This window comes from Culex quinquefasciatus, chromosome 2, assembly GCF_015732765.1.
Source record: "Culex quinquefasciatus strain JHB chromosome 2, VPISU_Cqui_1.0_pri_paternal, whole genome shotgun sequence".
NCBI classification, from domain to species: Eukaryota; Metazoa; Arthropoda; class Insecta; order Diptera; family Culicidae; genus Culex; species Culex quinquefasciatus.
The window spans coordinates 134041048-134057153 of NC_051862.1; the positions used below are offsets into that span (position 1 = coordinate 134041048).

The following is a 16106-nucleotide window of genomic DNA, read 5'->3' on the forward strand; positions in this document are numbered from 1 at the left end:
CAGAATCTACTGGACACCATCGTCTTCTCGTTCAAGAAGTGGATTCCACCTGGCGATGGCCTCCAATTTCTCCTCGTGCCTTAGCTTCAGATTGATGAGATTAGACTTAATCTCGTTTTGTTTGCTTTTCATCGGGATGATCCGCACGGAACGTCTGCGATGAGGGATTACGTTGGGGGTCTATTTTCAGCAGACAGGTGCAGGACTGATTAACTTAAAATGTATAACAATGAAAGTTGAAGACACTAAAATTATTCTTATTAGTTGTTCAAATAACAGTCAAAGATTTAAATTTTGAGGACCTTTAATAAAAAATAAGTCTTTCGTAAAAGCTTTTTCATGCAAGGCTTGCTTTTATTCAGGTCACTTTCGTAGTCCATTTTACGACTGCAAAAATCCATTTGTCAGAGGATGCAATGACAAATTTTTGCTCCATCTGCCTGGAGTACGGTAACTGCACGTGCATGGTTTCAAAAATTCTAGAGTTCTAAAATTTGCATCACTTTTGCATCCACTCTTCTCCACGTCTTCCAACACACACACACACACACACACACACACACACACACACACACACACACACACACACACGGATAAATTCATTAATATTTCACTTCAATCGCGAAATTTATCGTCCTGTCCGGGCAGGTGAACATGCCCAGAAGTGGCCACGGCCGACCGTGGCACAATAAATTATTAGCCCTGCTTCGTTACAGGACACCATGGAGGACTGATAATGGCCACCAGTGCAGTGGAGCCGGCGACTTTCGCCGAAAATTCCAACCAACAACAGCAGATTGCTGAATGAACCTCTCTGGAATGCATATTTGGACCACCAACCAGGCCCGGTTCTTGTTTCGGGCGAATGTGTTGTTGAGCTGAAAAGGACGACTCGCCCAGCGAAGGGCATTTTATCATTTGTCTCTGGAGGATGCTGTCGGTTCATGGTTTTTTTTTATCGTATGGCTTCGATGGAAAATTTAAACAACTTAAAATTGGGATTCCTTTCGGCTTTCATCGCAGTGATTGTTGAAAACACTGGTTTCGGCAGTTGAAATTTTGAACGACTTTTGTGGCTTCCTCTGAATATTCATGATGTGATGGTTTGCTTTTGAAAGCTTGAATGCTTTGGACAGAATTTACAATCAGATAGGAGAACGAGCAGCAAAAATATAATTGATATGCAATTATTTTAATTCGATTGTTTCCAAGCACAATCACAATAAAAATAATTTAAATGATAAATGGGGAGGTCTGAAATTAAAAAAAACGTGTCCACGTTATGTATTTATGGTCTCTTAGTGAAACTATTGCAGGATGAATGTGATTCATTTAAATACAAATGATTTATAGAGTTGGCTTATTAAACACCACGCAAAATGTACTCGCAAGTTCTAAAAGATAACAGCGATGGGTTTTAAAAAGATAATAATATGTTAAGGTTCTTCATAGAAAATTTGTCGGTTTTTTATTTTTATAATTTTCGCATTTTTTTAAGTCGGGCTTCACCATGTTTCACCATATTTGCTGAGCGTCTTCAACCCAAATTTCAGCCAATTTGATCTATCAAATCTCGAAACATAAATTAATAAATATTGAAAAACAGCTTAGAATAGGTGTTTTGAACGGTGATCATTAGTTCAATTCAATATTTATTAAAATTTAGAGGTCTTCTGAAAAAAATTTCACCCCGTTTTTGGAAGACTTTTATGAAAGAGGGGGAAAGGGGGATTTAAAATGGTAACAAAAAAAATAATAAGCCTGATTTTGCTAAAGAAACAAATGTGACTTTCTTAGATAGATTTAAAAAGAATAGAAAACTTGCCAAAATATTTAAGAAGCAAGACTTTTGCTCTTTTTTGGAACTGTTTCTGTTTGAAAGAATGGAAAAAGTCACAAAAATATTTTACCCATGTTTTGGTCATAAATAAAACAAAAAACTTACAAAATATTTCAAAAGTATCAAGAATTGGTTGTTTCTGAACATAAAATAAAAATTTTAAGATATTATAGGGGTATGACATTTTTTTTAAAACTGCTCATATTGAAAGGATGGAAAACTCACAAAAATATTACAAAAAATGAGAATAGGTTGTTATTAAAACAAAAATAAACTATCTAAATGTTTTAGAAATCCAACTCTTTTTAACCAACTACAACCTCTCTAGACGGGATTCGATTTAAAAAAAACGCCAAAAATCCATTTTTTAACCACTTTTAATCTTTAAAAATCACAGGAAAGAAGATCTCTTCGAATTCTAAAAAATCTAAGGTTGGAAGTTTTATTTGTTTTATGTGACTTTGCCAATGTTTTTAAAAATGTAATTTTTTGATGAAAAAGTGACTGTAAAAACATGAACAAATTAGATAGGCAAAATGTAATGAAACGAGGTGGTAGAACAGGCAAAATACTACCAAAAACAAACATAAACTAAACAAGCTAAATGCAAATTAAAAAAGAGCAATTCTCTACCAAAACCGAAATTTTATTTGCATTTTTTAGTTTGGCTCAAACTATGTCGGTGCCTTTCCTATGACCAAAAAAAGCCATTTTGTGTCATTGGTTCACCCATAGACACAAAATGAAAGAATTTTCTAATCTTTGGCAAAGTTGTATGTTTTGTTGAGAAATATTCAGAAAAAATAGGTACACAGTTTTTTTTTTGCAATTTTTTAATTTCAGCGAAAAATTTGCAATTTTTCGATTTTTAAAAATAGTGACCATTAGCACGGTGTATTTTTCCAAGAACATTAAGATTAAAAAATTTGGCAAGTCTGATATTTGGCACCATGAAAGATGGGCTCTTTCCCGACATTTTGCGGGATCCGGCGTAATTTTTCGCCGGGGGGTCTAGAGCAACTTTTTTTTAAATTTTTTTTTTCGATGTTATAGGATTTTTTTTTCAAAAAAGTCGATGGAAATCGATGGGTTCATGTTCATATCCATCAAATTTCTTATGAATGTGCCACAAGCGAATCTGAATTACATATTTCGACGTCGTCGTGCTATCTTGTCGCACCCGCCATTTTGACGTTCCGAGAAAAACGCGTTTTAATGTTTGACCTTGAATATACAAAAACGAGAGCACGCAATGTAAACAATAACAAACACGTTTTGTTTGGCTGACCATTCTGTGCATTATCCCGAAGTTTGGTTGAAGTTTGTTGCTGGAGTCCCGAGTTATAATTACAAATGTTTACGGTAGTCTAGCTTGTACGTGCGACAAACGCATCCTGACTTTCCTGGCCTGAAATCCCTTTGGCCTTTTGTCGCACTTACATCAATTTTCATGGAGTGACAAGATAGCACGACAAGATTGAAACTACTTTCATATGTAAAGTGACAAAAATGCACGGAGTTTTTTCGGTTTTGTTGAATATCTCAGGATTCAAATCGAATTTTGGGGATCTGTGAAGGTCAAAAGGTGAGGCATTGTGAGCTGCACAAAATGGCGTTCTTAACTCAAATTGGCCCAAAATGCACGTACGACAAGTTAGCACGATGGCGACGATTTGACCTAAAATCAAAAGTTTCCAACCCAAATTTACCAGATTTCTAGCTTTCTTTGAAAGAACCCCAACATCCAAGCTGGAAACCTCAAAACGACCGAATAAAAATCTTTTCTTTGAACAATTTGTCATAAAAATACAGCAACAGATTGCCCGGATACAAATTCGAGCTTAAACCATTGCTAAGCTTACATTATTTCATTTAAATGCTATTTATTACCCAAAAGGTTCCCAACATTATTTTTTCAATCCTCTGCCATACAACACTGAAATATTTTAAAACATTTTCGAATCAATCACATTGTAAAGAACAGTTTTCTGATAATTTCCACCAAAAAGAATCAATTTTGACTCAATATAAGCAGAGATATCCCCAATTTCGTAAAATATAAAGTGACTTTCTCCAAAATTTCTTGATTTATATCCCATTCAAACGATTAACACTGCCTACTGAGTTTTTTTTTATGATTCTAATAAAATAATTTCAATAAATATCATCAAAATTTTATATAAGTTTTATGTTTCAGCAAAATGTTTTCAACCTTAAAAATATCATAGAAGGCAGTGTTCGTTTGAATGGGAATTAAATCCAGAAATTTTGGAGAAGGTCACTTTTTATTTTACGAAATTGGGTATATCTCTGCTTACATTGAGTCAAAATTGATACTTTTTGGTTGAAATTGTGCAGAAAACTGTTCTCTACAATGTGATTGATTCGAAAATGTTTTAAAATATTTTAGTGTTGTATGGCAGAGGATTGAAAAAATAATGTTGTGAACCTTTTGGGTAATAAATAGCTTTTAAATGAAATAATCTAAGCTTAGCAATGGTTTAAGGCGAAGCCGTTGATCATTTTCGAAGAAAACTGATCATCACTCTAAAATTCTCTGTATTGAATTAAATTTAACGAATTTCTGCACCAAAATGAATCAGCATTTGCCGGTTGTTGCCTTCTTGAAGCCACTGAAAGAATTTTTGGTCTAAATCAAATGTGTTTCAAAATTTATATAATTTTGTGGTACAACCATCGATTTCCTAGTTGGTAATCATTGATTAATGACGATTTCCATAACTTTGCAAGGAATGGGATAATCGTTACCCAAAGGAATCAGCATGTGTAGGGCACTATTTTAAACAACTTGTAGAAGGAATTTTGTCAAAATATTGATAGCGACGCAAGATTTATATCGAAAAATCGTGGCAATGATGGAAGTCTTCACGTTAAGCTCGAATTTGTATCCGGGCAATCTGTTGCTGTATTTTTATGACAAATTGTACAAAGAAAAGATTTTTATTCGGTCGTTTTGAGGTTTCCAGCTTGGATGTTGGGGTTATTTCAAAGAAAGCTAGAAATCTGGTAAATTTGGGTTTGGAAACTTTTGATTTGAGGTCAAATATGTAATTTAGAGTTGCTTAAGGCACATTCATAAGAAATTTGATGGATATGTACATGAACCCATCGATTTCCATCGACTTTTCTGAAGAAAAATTCTATAAGATCGAAAAAAATCTTCAAAAAAAAAGTTACTCTAGACCCCCCGACGAAAAATTTCGCCGGATCCCGCAAAATGTAGGGAAAGAGCCCTTCTTTCAGGGTGCCAAATATCAGACCTGCCGAATTTTTTATTTAAGTTTGTTCTGGGAAACACACCGTGTTAGTGAACATTTCTGAAAATATTTTTCTAAGAGTTAAGAATATTAAATCGAAAGAACTGATTGAGACTTTATCCCTGAACTCTCTGCTATTTAGAATGACATCGTGACGAATAAGTCACAAAAGTGTTTAAAGTAAAACAAACTAATTTCATAAAACTTTTATTATGTAAGATGTGTAGTGTTCTTTTGGAAAAGATTTTTGTAAATCTGACAAGTGACGAATGACCTCTCTAGGTTAAAGTCACGTTAATAAAATAAACAACATAAAACTTTTAAACCTTTTGATGGTGCAAAAATGCCAATCAACACCAGCTCCCACAACCTTGAACCCCCCCTGAATCGCCCCTCAATTTATTCCCGAAATTGTCAATTTACGGCCAATTCACCGAGACAAATGGGAGAAAATTGGCTCTCCCCCCACCGGCAGTGCCAGTAGCAGCAGCCAATTCACAACACCCATGCATAAACAAACACAATTCCGCCCTTCGCTCAAAGCCATGGGAGAAGCCGGAAATGAATGGCCACAATGTCAACCGGTTGATCCCTCCCCGGCCCAGGACTCAGAGGGGGAAACCCACACGGGAAAAGCTTTCATTCTTTCCCTTAGGGCTGGGGGCTTTTGTATGAGCGTGGGTGTGTGTGTGTGTGTTGAGGCCTAGAACAATAATTTTCCCACAAGCACTCGCCGACCAGCATCAACCAAAAAGGGAGAAAAAGAGAAGATCAAATAAAAGAAGATTTAAAATACAATTTAAATTTGCATAAAAACCATGAATAGATATGATGGCATACATAATGCAGCCAATGGAAACAGTTTGCGAATGTGGATGTAAGTGTGGGTGTGTGTGTTTGTTCGACTTACAATTGCACAAAGCTTTTGAGAGCGAGTGCTTTTCTTTTTTCGTTGGTGGAAATTTCCCTCCGCCATCCACCAGAATATTGCTGAATGGTCGGTGTGAATGTAAACGAAGAGAAAACACAACTGCTGCTGGTATTTGGCAATGCCAGACAGCAGTGCATTGTACTGCCTCTGTTTGCTTTTCCAACGGCAAACGGTGGTGGCAGTGGCTTTTCTTTGGGAAATTTTGGGTGGGTACAGTTGTTCGAAGCAATTGAACGCAAAAGGGAAACAATTCGGTGGGGGCGTTGTGTGTTGTGGCAGGAAATACAAATACGAACCAATTTCGATGCAAACAGAGATGCCTCTTTATTCTCGGTTCGATTCTTTCCCGGAGCTTAGCATGGTTTGGTCGAATTACGGGGAAGGTTGGTACCGTAAACTGGGGTGACATTGATTTAAGCAGTCATCGGTAATCACAGGTTGGTAAAAATGTCGAGGGGTAGTTTGAGCTCACATTTTAACTTTTATGAGTTTCAAATACTACACACTAAAATCTCTTTGATTACATAAAAAATAATAATTTGTGCAAAAATTTTTATTTCGTCGATCTATAACTCCTTAAAAAACATATTTTTAACTATATTTTTTCCGATCCTGGTTATGCTGAGGTTAAAGCGACAAATTTTCCGTCTAGGGAATTTCCGGAATTCCCGTAAAAAAATTTCCCCGAATACCAGCAACTCAAGCGAAAGCATACATTGTCCTAACTATTTGGAAACACTGTTTTGAAATCGCATTGAAAAATAAAAATAAAATAAAAGCGCAACCACGCTTACCACTACACCACCGACCTCGTCATAGATTCTAAACATGGTTGTGCTTGGTCGGATTTGTATCTTTCTGCAAATTTTCAAACCATCAAATCTTGGCCAAATTTGAGCTACATAGGTCAAGGGAAAGTGTGGCAAAATAAACTCTGATTGTGGATTATTTATGAAAATCACGAATGCTATTAATTTTAGGAAATTATATTTATAAAACAAAAAATCAAAAATGAATATCAATACATCGAAAAACTTAATTTTGCATTAAAAAAACTCGAACCAATAATATCTTTCTGTAGTCTAAACTTGTTATAAGGCACGAGATATTAACTATAATAGTGTTTAGCAGGGTTGTTAAAATATCGAAATATCAGCTCTCAGCAACTACAATTATCCCGCCTGAATATTCATGACTCAAATACAACTGCTTTTCTCTCCTTATACCTTATACTCTCAGCGCCGAACATAGCCGAACACGTTTTCGTGTTTACACGCTCGCGATTGACATTTTCCTTTTCTCTCTCATTCCCGCTTCCACGATCATCCTACCGTAACAGCGTTTAACCACAAAAGCCGCCACAAAACCAATTTCGCAAAAGGCAATTTAACGGGACGTCTTGCGTGGTCAGCTCCTAATCGCCATCTCGCGTTCTCTCATTGCAGTTTTCTGAGAGATTGAGATACTCAGCGGTGAGAGCGCATAGTCGAGGAAAAGGGGAGGAGTGATAGAGAGAGAATGCCATCGCTGGGAATCACGAGACACAAAAAGAGATCTCAGAAGCTATAGTGACGGCCGCTATACTCTCGGAAGTTTTTGGTCCCGTTCTAAACTGATTATTTCTATATAATTATTTCTACAGTTATTTCAATATCAGTCTTAAAAACGCAAGTACTATAAATTTGATTAAAAAAATTAAGAATTTGGTGGTAAATTTGAGAAATTTACAGCAAGGGACCAACTTGACTTTATTTGTCCATAAATAAAGGCAAGTCAGTTATGATATCAAGGTAGGCTTGAACATTTACAACACAGTTTCAACCTGGTTCAACTGTCATTTCCAGGTTTGTTTTGGTAGTTTTCTTAGTAAATAATTATAAAAAAAATGTTTATTTCAGATTTATTTGCTTTAAATAATGTATTTAATGAAGTTCCTGGATATGAAAATGTGATCTGCAACGACACCAGGAAATTGGAAATATATTACTCAACTGCTAAGCCCTTGAAAATAATTTTAAAAAACTACGCTTATCGTTGGTGGAGTCTCTCCCAGAACCAGGATCAACCTTATTCTTTCAAGGAAAAATATAACTAATTTTATGGTTTAGATATTAGCCATAACGGTATGTATTTTATATTTTCTTTCCGTGGTTGCACATTTCAAAAGAAAAAAGTCACTAAAGGTTTGGAGTATCTTGTTTTTAAATCTTCAATATTTCTTCAGAAATGAACAATAAATGATATTTTCAAGTTATACGTACTCTTAAAAACATACTCTGTAGATTTCAAATGATTTCGCAGCCATTTAAACGATTTGCGAGACATTTCGATATGAGGAACTGACTTGCCTTTATTTTGCATATGGGACAGCACGAAAGTCTTATTTATTTTGGATTTTTTAGAACAAACACTACTTTTTTATTCAATAGGCTAAAAGTACATGTAAAATTAAAACTTTTGTCAAGTTTATCTCAATTTTGACAAAAATACATATGGGACGGACTAGATTAGAGCGGCAGTGCATCGAATGTGAAATAAGTAAATGTCATAATCTTATGCAACAAAATCTTTAAGGTGAAACGCGACGCCAGTTCTTGGATAACTTCTGTTAAGCTTAAATCAATTTCTGAATTCGTCAGATTGCTTGCTATCGACCTATTGATCGTCTGCATAACCCGCAACTTCGTTAGTTACTTTTTTTTTTTTTTTTATATTTATTCAGTTTTTCTTTTCCATGTACATTCATTCAGTTAAAATATTATTGAGTGTCCAATCACAATCGATGACTTTTCACCTCAATTTTAAATACTAGCAACTTTCATTTATTCATGAAATATTGTAGCTTTCGCTATTCAGTGATTTCAAATGTAGGAGGTCCTACATGTACAAAAGGGAAAAGGGATACCTTAAAACTAACTTATAAACTATATAAAGAGCGGATCAATGCAGCTGAAGACTGCAATGATTTTTGTCGAAATGCATCAATTATCTTATTGGACATAACATCCAAAGTGTCAACTTCGGCTAATTGATGAAGTTCACTGGTGCTGAACCAGGGAGGAAGTTTCAGAATCATTTTCAGAATTTTGTTCTGAATCCTCTGAAGTTTTTTCTTCCTGGTTAAGCAACAGCTTGTCCAGATCGGCACAGCATAAAGCATGGCAGGTCTGAAAATTTGTTTATAAATTAACAGTTTATTCTTGAGACAAAGTCTAGAATTCCTGTTTATAAGAGGATACAAACATTTAATATATTTATTACATTTAACCTGGATACTTTCAATGTGATCCTTGTAAGTAAGGTTTTTGTCAAAAGCAAGTCCAAGATATTTCACTTGATCCTCCCACTTTAAATTTACCTCATTCATCTTTATAATGTGATGAATTTTTTGGTTTTAGAAAATCAGCCCTTGGTTTGTGAGGGAAAATAATAAGTTGAGTTTTTGCAGCATTTGGAGTAATTTTCCATTCTTTCAAATAAGAATTGAAAATATCCAAGCTTTTTTGTAATCTTCTTGTGATGACACGAAGGCTTCTACCTTTGGCGGAGATGCTTGTATCATCAGCAAAAAGGGATTTCTGACATCCTGGGGGCAAATCAGGCAAGTCAGAAGTAAAAATATTGTATAAAATTGGACCCAAAATGCTTCCTTGAGGGACGCCGGTACGTACAGGTAGTTGATCAGATTTGCTATTCTGATAACATACCTGCAGAGTACGATCCGTCAGATAATTTTGAATAATTTTCACGATATAAATCGGAAAATTAAACCTTTTCAATTTCGCAATCAAACCTTTATGCCAAACACTGTCAAATGCTTTTTCTATGTCTAGAAGAGCAGCGCCAGTAGAATAGCCCTCAGATTTGTTGCTTCGAATTAAATTTGAAACTCTCAACAACTGATGAGTAGTTGAATGCCCAAGGCGAAATCCAAACTGCTCATCAGCGAAAATTGAATTTTCATTAATGTGCGTCATCATTCTATTAAGAATTATTCTTTCGAATAATTTACTAATAGATGAAAGCAAACTAATCGGCCGATAGCTTGAGGCTTCAGCAGGATTTTTATCCGGTTTTAAAATCGGAACTACTTTGGCATTTTTCCAACTACTGGGAAAATATGCCAAATCAAAACATTTGTTGCAAATTTTGACCAAGCTACTTAAAGTTGCTTCAGGTAATTTTTTAATTAAAATGTAAAAAATGCCATCCTCACCAGAGGCTTTCATATTTTTAAATTTTTTGATGATAGATTTTATTTCATTCAGATCCGTATTAAAAACATCATCTGATGAAAATTGTTGTTCAACAATATTCTGAAATTCTATTGAAATTTGATTTTCAATAGGACTCAGAACATTTAAGTTGAAATTATGAGCACTTTCAAACTGCTGAGCAAGTTTTTGAGCTTTCTCCCCATTAGTTAATAGAATATTATCACCATCTTTTAAAGAAGGGATTGGTTTTTGAGGTTTCTTAAGAACCTTTGAAAGTTTCCAAAAAGGTTTGGAATAAGGTTTAATTTGTTCGACATCTCTTGCGAACTTTTCATTTCGCAGGAGAGTGAATCTGTGGTCAATCACCTTTTGCAAATCTTTATGAATTCGCTTCAGTGCAGGATCACGAGAACGTTCATACTGTCTTCGGCGAACATTTTTCAGACGAATCAGAAGCTGAAGATCGTCATCAATAATGGGAGAATCAAATTTGACTTGGACTTTAGGAATAGCAATATTCCTAGCATCCAAAATTGCATTAGTTAAAGATTCCAAGGCTGAATCAATATCAGCTTTGGTTTCTAAAACAAAATCATGATTTAAATTATTCTCAATATGATGCTGATACCTGTCCCAATTAGCTTTGTGATAATTAAACACAGAACTATTGGGTCTGGTAACTGCTTCATGAGAAAGTGAAAAAGTTACTGGAAGGTGATCAGAATCAAAATCAGCATGAGTCACTAAAGGACCACAATACTGACTTTGATTTGTCAAAACCAAATCAATTGTTGATGGATTTCTAACAGAAGAAAAGCAAGTTGGCCCATTCGGGTATAAAACCGAATAAAGACCAGAAGTGCAATCTCTGAATAGAATTTTACCATTGGAATTTACTTTTGAATTATTCCAAGATTGGTGTTTGGCATTAAAATCACCGATGATCAAAAATCGAGATCTATGCCGAGTAAGTTTATTCAAATCCCCTTTGAAATAATTTTTATTTTCCCCAGTGCATTGGAAAGGCAAATATGCAGCTGCAATCATAATTTTCCCAAAAGAAGTTTCAAGTTCAATGCCCAAACTTTCAATAACTTTTAACTTAAAGTCACGTAACGTGCTATAAGTCATACTACGGTGGATAACTATTGCAACTCCACCGCCATTTCGATTCATTCTGTTATTGGTTATAACTTTATAATCTGGATCACTTTTCAAATAAGTGCCAGTTTTTAAAAATGTTTCGGTTATAACAGCAACATGCACGTTATGAACTCGTAAAAGTTGAAAAATTCATTTTCTTTCGCTTTTAAAGAGCGAGCATTAAAATTCATAATATTGATGGAATTACTTAGATCCATGATTAAACTTCAGGGTAAGAGCAACATCATTCGCAAATTTTAATCCAATCTGGATTGCTTCCATCATGGATGTAGCATTACTCATTGTTTGAATCAAACCAAACAGTGAGTTTTGCAAAAAAGACATTTTTTCAAACGTAACATCGCCGAGATCAGAAGATCCCAAAGCGTTGCCAGCAGAAAAATTTTCAAATGAAATTTGAGGTACCTGCCCAATTTCAGGAATATTGGTAGAGGATTTAAAATTCGTGGATGAACCCGAACCCGAAACGACGTTGGCATAAGAAATGCCATTGCTGTTACCTAACTTTTCCACGGTAGGGGTATTGTTCGAGTGAGACAGCACGAACGTTTGATTTAAAGATGCAGGTACAACCTGACTTTGAGAAAATTTCGGTTTGGATTTCGGCTGATGCTTAGCACGAGAATCCAAAACCTTTTTCTGATGGGGCAATCCCAGAAATTTGATTTGTGATTTCCACCACAATTTGCACATTTAAATTGGGTGACTTCTTTCACGGGACAATTGTCCTTGTCGTGAGAAGAATCCCCGCAAACCATGCATTTTGGAACCATGGCGCAATGATCAGTACCGTGACCGAATGCCTGGCAACGCCGGCACTGGGTCAGATTCTGGCCATTACCGCCATGTTTCTTAAAATGCTCCCACTTTACCCGTACATGGAACAAAAACTGTACTTTGTCCAAAAGTTTCAAATTGTTGATTTCATTTCTGTTGAAATGAATCAGATAAAATTGTGAAGTCAAACCAAAGCGAGAAATATTCCCGTTTGATTTTTTCTTCATTGGTATTACTTGGGATGGGGCAAAGCCAAGCAACACCTTAAGTTCGTTTTTGATCTCATCCACCGACAAGTCGTTGGAGAGACCTTTCAGGACCGCCTTGAATGGACGAGCATTCTTGGTCTCATACGTGTAGAAATTGTGTTTGTGGTTTTTCAAATAACCAACAAAAGTTTGGTGATCTTGTAAAGATTCCGTCAACAAGCGACATTCTCCTCTTCGACCAAGCTGGAACGAAACCTTCAAATTGCAAGTTTCCTTGCAATTCTTCAGTTGCGTTCGAAAGCTGGCCAAATCGGAGACGGAAGTCACTACAATTGGCGGAGCCTTTACTCGTTTCTCGACGGCAGAAGGCTCAGTACGAGGAGAAGGATCCTTGTCAACAGTTTCGGATAAAACACCGAAACTGTTTGCCAATGGAATTGGAGGATTAACCTCACTTTCAGAATCAGAATCAGACCTCGGATGAGGCTGTTTTCTTTTTCTGTTTCCGTTAGCCGATTTAGCGTTCAAACGCTTCACCGACGTAACGACCAAATCTTCAGAAGATTTGCGTTTACCTTTGTTTTGACGCATTTTGAAAGCAAAGTTCTCTTAAAAAGATGGCTTCGTTTGTAAAATACAACAAAATTTCAGGTGGGGTTAGTCTTGAAAAGACTGTTTAGAATTTTGGAAAGTAACTCAGGTAGTCTTTAAAAAGACTGTGAATTTTTTTTTGACTTCGTTAGTTACTGTATAAACCCTAAAGGTGTCGTGGTGTTTGGCGCAGCCTTTAGTTTTACCTCAAACAGATTGGATAAAAAATAATTCAATTTGTCAAGGAAATATTTTGTTTACATTTAATGAAATATATATTTAAGAGTATCGTGTGAACAGCAGTGCCGGGAAGATGAATTTTTGTGGTGTTCTTTTTGTGCTGTATTCATGGTCGTGTTTATGTCGAATTCTGTGGGAGGTGCGAAGCCGCGTGTTTGGATTCTTGTGTCTCTGTGGTTTTATTGTGGTTCCATCTGGAGTATTAGTTTTTAAATTATTGTTATTTTTTACAGCTTCCTGGAATTATTTTAAATTAAATGTCTACGTGTAAATTTATCTACTCATTATATGACTTATTTAAATGTTCATATTATTCCTTGTCCTTGTCTTCTGTAACATGCCATCTCCTCATACAATATATGTTTAAATTGCCTAAATTAACGAAGCTTTCTAAAACAGCGTGGGAACCATCCGCAGCATTTATATTTTAAATTACTGTTTTTTTTACAGCTTCCTGGAATTATTTTGATTATATTCATTATATTTATCATATTTAATATATTAATTCTATTTACTATATTTATTTTATATATCATATTTATTATATTTTTTCTGTTTACTATGTTAATTATATTTATTATTTATTATTATAACAAAACTATATGCTTATTAGATAATACACTACAGACTCACATTTATACTTACAAACATCCAAATCATTTAATACAATACGCATTCAACCATTTTCATCGGCCCGATGAAATTCCTCTAACCCCCATTCCGAACCTCCCAAAAATATTCCGTTCACTTTTAAAAGTCGCATGGGTTCCCTGCACTTTTGCCACTAGTGAACAACAAAAACATCCCCTTCCAAATCCCCACGGGACTGTATGGGCGTAGCCTTGGAGCACAGTGTGGAAATTTACGTTCTTAGATATTGTTGGATGTACCGGGCAGCAATCAAATTGTCTAAGAATATTGAATTGACCATTGTGGCACCCCCTACAGCGTGGTGCAGACCCGTAATGCTATGCTATGCTATGCTATGCTATTTAATGAAATATATATTTAAATCCAACATTTTCTTCAAGTTCAATTTTATCATAAATTAAAACGAGTCAACTTAAAAAGTTGTCAGAGACAAACTTATGAGAAATTGGCCGAGCTTTCCAGTAAAAATATTTAGAAATTGCCAAAAACCTTAAAAAAATAAATTACACCATTTTCATTTTTAAAGCTGCTGTAAAGCTGATTGGGCACCTAAAAATTTAGTTTTTAAACTTAGAAATTAAAAAAAAAACTCATGGAAGAGGCGTGTATTTTTCATTCCGTGTTTTTTACAGAAAGCACGTCCGATTTCCTACAAGTTTGTCTTTGACCTATTTTTGATACGATGCAACGACTTTGAGATACAGTTATTTTTAAATTACAAAATACAAAAATATATAAATAACTTACGCCCTTTTTAAATATATTTTTTTAAGTACAATGGGCTCCATATACACAAAAATGGCTTATATAGGCCTTGTATAACATGTCTAAAAAGTTTCATTGAAATCGGAGAGGGTCGGGTACAAAAGTACCTACCAGAAAAATTCCTGATTTGGGCTGGAATTGCTCCATATGAACAAAATAAAAATATTTTTTTAAATTTTAATTAAAATTGTTAGGAAGAGAAGATAAAAACAAATAACTTGAACTAAATTTAATTTAGTTGTCTTATCATAATCGTCAACTTAAATGTTCATTGTTTTTTGTTCAAAAATTTGCATTTGCAGATCAATATTTTTTTAATTATTAATTTTATGATCGTTTTTCATCTCTCACTGCTTGCCTGAAAATATATATTTTTTAAATTTAGTTTGAAAATATTGCTTTTTTTTCGGAAATACAATATAATTGATACTGATAAGCAAAAAAAAATTCGATGAATTTTATTTTTCTCAAATTTAAAAAAAGAGTTAAATTGAAAAAAATGCTCTTAGAAAAAAATCATAATCCAAAAAGATTTATGGAGAAAAAAGAGTACCATGGCATTTGAACACTTTGTTCGTGGTTCCCATTTGCATGAACGTTTGTTCACGATTTTGGGAACTCCTTTTTCTCCGTGTTGTATCATTATTTTATTCGAATAAAAAAAAATGCTGCGCGTTTTGCAATTGATTTTTTTTTTGCTAAGTTCAATCCAAATATGTTTGCAAAACATTAAAAGAAGTCCAAAAATAAATAAAAAAGGAGAAATTGTAATGGGAAAAATGCTATTTTTTTTTGTTAAGTTTAAAATTATAAATCAATGTTTTTAAATCATACAACTCGACATTTTTGAAACGCTTCAGGTTTATCAAGGTATGGTAGATTTTTACTTCCTGAAAACGCTCTAATTTTAGTGAATTCCCAGCCCATAAATAACATTGTAAATTTCTTCGGGTGTTGTGGAACTTATCCAAGGCAACCATGCGCCGATTGGAGCGTGTTCAGGGTGCCTAAATCTACCATAGATGAGAAAATCGTGACGTCAGAAATAAACTCAAATCACTCAAAGTTTATTATGTGAGTGACTTTAACATTTTGTAGTTTGACAACTACATTGTCCTAAGTTTTCTGTGGGAGAGAAAAGGAGGCGAATACTTTATGAAAATCATACCTGTCAAAATTCCTAGCCTCAAAATTTTGTCGCGAGTTGCTTTTCTCCTCTATACCTTGATGAATCTGAGGCGTTTACTGACAACAACTTAAAAAATATCAAGTTGCGTGTATCAATTGAACTTAAGTTTAAGGTTGAACTGTTTCGAAAAAATATTCATGTTAAGACTTTTTAATAAACATTTAAAAGAGGAAGAGCATCTGAGATAAACATTTATTTATAAGAATTGATGTATCAAATTGTTTATTACATTTTAATAATTTTCCTATCTGAAT

General features: G+C 34.6%; 1 protein-coding gene across 1 annotated transcript in view; it reads right to left on the bottom strand.

The window, feature by feature from the left end:
* LOC6033736 (chaoptin) overlaps nt 1–16106 on the bottom strand; it is a 304909-nt gene that overhangs the window by 54674 nt on the left and 234129 nt on the right. The window lies entirely within an intron of this gene.